This window comes from Lottia gigantea, assembly GCF_000327385.1.
Source record: "Lottia gigantea unplaced genomic scaffold LOTGIsca_242, whole genome shotgun sequence".
In the NCBI taxonomy this organism is placed as follows: domain Eukaryota; kingdom Metazoa; phylum Mollusca; class Gastropoda; family Lottiidae; genus Lottia; species Lottia gigantea.
The window spans coordinates 108,638-113,444 of NW_008708713.1; the positions used below are offsets into that span (position 1 = coordinate 108,638).

The window sequence follows — 4,807 nt, forward strand, 5'->3', positions numbered from 1 at the left end:
TCATTGTATCAAGAAACCCGGGGGTAGAGACTAGGTGTGGCTTTATATATTATATTTATATTACTATCATTGTATCAAGAAACCCGGGGGTAGGGACTAGGTGTGGCTTTATATATTATATTATATTACTATCATTGTATCAAGAAACCTGGGGGTAGAGACAAGGGGTGGCTTTATATATTATATTAATATTACTATCATTGTATCAAGAAACCCGGGGGTAGAGATTAGGGGTGGCTTTATATATTATATTTATAATACTATCATTGTACTACGAAACCTGGGGGTATATTTCGTACTTTTTTATTTTACTGACCCGGGGGGTAAAGGCAGAAATGGACAAAGTTTCGCTTTTCCGGTTTTGTTAATGATATCAATTTGGTTTTAACATTTGATCGTTATTGTGTGATTAAAAAACTAAAAGGTTTCTCGTAACGTGAAACAACACGTTTTGTTCTGTTTTGATATGTCTATATCACTCTACAATTGATATATTTAGTACTATTTTAACAGTGGTATTTCTATATCACTCTACAATTGATGTATTTAGTACTATTTTAACAGTGGTATTTCTATATCACTCTACAATTGATGTATTTAGTACTATTTTAACAGTGGTATTTCTATATCACTCTACAATTGATATATTGAGCACTGTTTTAACAGTGGTATTTCTATATCACTCTACAATTGATATATTGAGCACTATTTTAACAGTGGTATTTCTATATCACTCTACAATTGATGTATTGAATACTATTTTAACAGTGGTATTTCTATATCGCTCTATAATTGATGTATTGAGCACTATTTTAACAGTGGTATTTCTATATCACTCTACAATTGATATATTGAGCACTATTTTAACAGTGGTATTCTACATCGTTCTACAATTGGTGTATTGAGCACTATTTTAACAGTGGTATTTCTATATAGCTCTACAATTGATGTATTGAGCACTATTTTAACAGTGGTATTTCTATATCACTCTACAATTGATATATTGAGCACTGTTTTAACAGTGGTATTTCTATATCACTCTACAATTGATATATTGAGCACTATTTTAACAGTGGTATTTCTATATCACTCTACAATTGATGTATTGAATACTATTTTAACAGTGGTATTTCTATATCGCTCTATAATTGATGTATTGAGCACTATTTTAACAGTGGTATTTCTATATCACTCTACAATTGATATATTGAGCACTATTTTAACAGTGGTATTCTACATCGTTCTACAATTGGTGTATTGAGCACTATTTTAACAGTGGTATTTCTATATAGCTCTACAATTGATGTAGTGAGTACTATTTTAACAGTGGTATTTCTATATCACTCTACAATTGATGTATTGAGCACTATTTTAACAGTGGTATTTCTACATCGTTCTACAATTGGTGTATTGAGCACTATTTTAACAGTGGTATCTCTACATCGTTCTACAATTGATTATTGAGCACTATTTTAACAGTGATATTTCTATATCACTCTACAATTGATGTAGTGAGTACTATTTTAACAGTGGTATTTCTATATCACTCTACAATTGATGTATTGAGCACTATTTTAACAGTGGTATTTCTATATCACTCTACTATTGATGGTTTGAGTACTATTTTAACTGTGAAATCTTTTCATCTTTTATTAAATTTTTCATGTAGAAATCTTCTTACGTGTCGACCTCATTTACAATTTTTTTACAATTTTGCATCCGATCCCCGAATGATTCTGAAGCGTTAAGAAGGAAATGTGAATGACCGGACAAACTGATATTATGTGCAATTACACCCCAACCAGTTGTCTTTAAACCCGACAAAAGGTCACGTTATTGCGGTTTTCTAGGCTGTTTATGATGTTGACGTTATAGATTGTGAAAAACAAGAGAAAACGGAAATAAGCTAGCTGATAACGTGGGAGGCAGACTTACAGTTCTTTAATTAAACCCTTTTCTCACAGCCAATAACAAATAACTAGATTTCAATATTCGTCGTTCAACAGGCAAAAACTATCGGCTACAAACATTCCTGAATTTAGAGGCAATAGTTCGCCAATCGCCATTTTCGACGTTGATTTATTGATGTAAATATCTACACTTTCTATTTCTATGTCTTTTCTAAAGATCATAATAACATGTTAAATTAGTGCTGAATATATCAATTTTTCTATGTATGTCAAAGTCTCAATGAAAAAAATGAGTCGTTATTTTAACTTTCAAACGCAGATAATTCAGGATATGAAGGCTTAAATACAGACTGTGAGCTGTGACGATTTTCCCGTATAAGAGACGACAGGGGAAAACGGATGGTGAATCTGTTCCCTTGGCAATGCTTAAATAATCTAAACACCAAATAAACATTATTAGCTATGTGGACTCTCTGAAAGAGATACTGAGTTGACAAACCTAAATACCAAATAAACATTATTAGCTATGTGGACTCTCTGAAAGAGATGTTGAGTTGACAAACCTAAATATCAAATAAACATTATTAACTATGTGGACTCTCTGAAAGAGATATTGAGTTGACAAAACTAAATATCAAATTTTATTATTAGCTATGTGGACTCTCTGAAAGAGATGCTGATTTGACAAACCTAAATACCAAATAAACATTATTAGCTATGTGGACTCTCTGACAGATGCTGATTTGACAAACCTAAATACCAAATAAACATTATTAGCTATGTGGACTCTCTGACAGAGATGCTGATTTGACAAACCTAAATACCAAATAAACATTATTAGCTATGTGGACTCTCTGACAGAGATGCTGATTTGACAAACCTACATACCAAATAAACATTATTAGCTAGGTGGACTCTCTGACAGAGATGCTGAGTTGACAAACCTAAACACCAATTAAACATTATTAGCTATGTGGACTCTCTGACAGAGATGCTGAGTTGACAAACCTAAATACCAAATAGACATTATTAGCTATGTGGACTCTCTGAAAGAGATACTGAGTTGACAAACCTAAATACCAAATAAACATTATTAGCTATGTGGACTCTCTGAAAGAGATGCTGAGTTGACAAACCTAAATACCAAATAAACATTATTAGCTATGTGGACTCTCTGAAAGAGATGCTGAGTTGGCAAACCTAAATACCAAATAAACATTTTTAGCTATGTGAACTCTCTGAAAGAGATGCTGATTTGAAAAACCTAAATACCAAATAAACATTTTTAACTATGTGGACTCTCTGAAAGAGATGCTGATTTGAAAAACCTAAATACCAAATAAACATTATTAGCTATGTGGACTCTCTGAAAGAGATGCTGAGTTGACAAACCTAAATACCAAATAAACAATATTAGCTATGTGGACTCTCTGAAAGAGATGCTGATTTGAAAAACCTAAATACCAAATAAACATTATTAGCTATGTGGACTCCCTGAAAGGGATGCTGAGTTGACAAACCTAAACACCAAACAAACATTAGTTATGTGGACTCTCTGAAAGGGAAGCCGAGTTGATAAACCTACATAACAGATAAAATATGGACTCCCTGATAGGTATGTCGAGTTAATAAAACTAAAATACGTGGAATGTAAAAGTACTAACTCGATGCAAGTTGCCGCTATTATCTTTCAAAATGGACACCCTAAATCTATGGGACAAGGATTAAAAAAAATCTCGAAGTTTAACCGGATTTTAGAGATGAAAAACAGGATATTTTTATCAGAGTAATAACGTAATTGGTCCAATAAGTAATTAATGTTCACCATCCGTCCGATAGTTTTTTTTTTGTGTCTCAATTAAATCAAGCAGGATACGAAGTAGACAGGGCCCTAACTAGGGTATTTTTCTATGAGCCAAAAATTCTGTTGCCTTTCATTACAAAGCTTTTAGTAAACCACCTTTACCATAGACGTCAAATAAACGATGTAGGCCACATTTACCATATAAACGTCAAATAAACGATGTGGGCCTATTTAGCGAATATAATATCTATATTTTAAATTTTTCATACAAAATGCGTTCTTTTTTTTCATTCCAATTCTTCAAATTCGGCATGAGACATTTGCCACATTTACCTTGATGAAGTTACAACCCCGGTAGAACAATTTGACCTCTTTGTGTTTCGCTGTCCCATAATAATTCTGAAATATTATCAATTACACAACACGCTTTGATTGGTTCAATATAACACTATACAATAACTGTGGATTATCGGGAAGGATGGCCAATGTTGATCTGTATATGAAAAATTGACTTCGTGTTAGACTAAATACAGCAATAGTATGTACCAAGGTCTGATAATCTACAAGATTTCCATAAGATTATAGAGAAAGAAAATAAAAAGTGGCTACCCTACTGGCTCTATAAACATACAACAAAAACACTTGAAGATGAAATTAAGAAGAGGGTGGATATAGAGCAAGAAAGGAAGGATTGATATCAGGGGCTTTATTCTTGAAAACTTAACTTCAGATGATTTTAGTGTTTCAGTAATCTGATTGGTCAATCACTAAAATCTATTTGAAATTTAGTTTTACTATCCAATCAGAATTTATTTTTTCTTAAAATCTTTTTCTTAAACATTTCTTAAAAATTCTAAGTTAATTTTTGGAGAATAAGGCCCCAGCATGAAAAGGACTGATAGTAATTTGAATAGGAAACTATGTATGGTTCTTACATGGAAATAACACAAAGGGCTACAATGATTAAGCAACTTAGAAAACTCTCAATCTGATTTGAAGGCTTCACTGAAACATTTTTCAGCCTTTTTCAGAATTCGAAGAAAAGATTTATAATGGTTGTGAACTAGGAGTATAGATTGACATGCCGTCTCCA

The 4,807-nt window shown here is 32.3% G+C and overlaps 1 protein-coding gene across 1 annotated transcript in view; it reads left to right on the forward strand.

Annotated features, from left to right (window-relative positions):
- Window positions 1-4,807, forward strand: part of LOTGIDRAFT_175124 (hypothetical protein) — a gene marked incomplete at both ends in the record, with an annotated part of 20,090 nt that overhangs the window by 5,209 nt on the left and 10,074 nt on the right. The gene's annotated exons all lie outside the window — the stretch shown is intronic.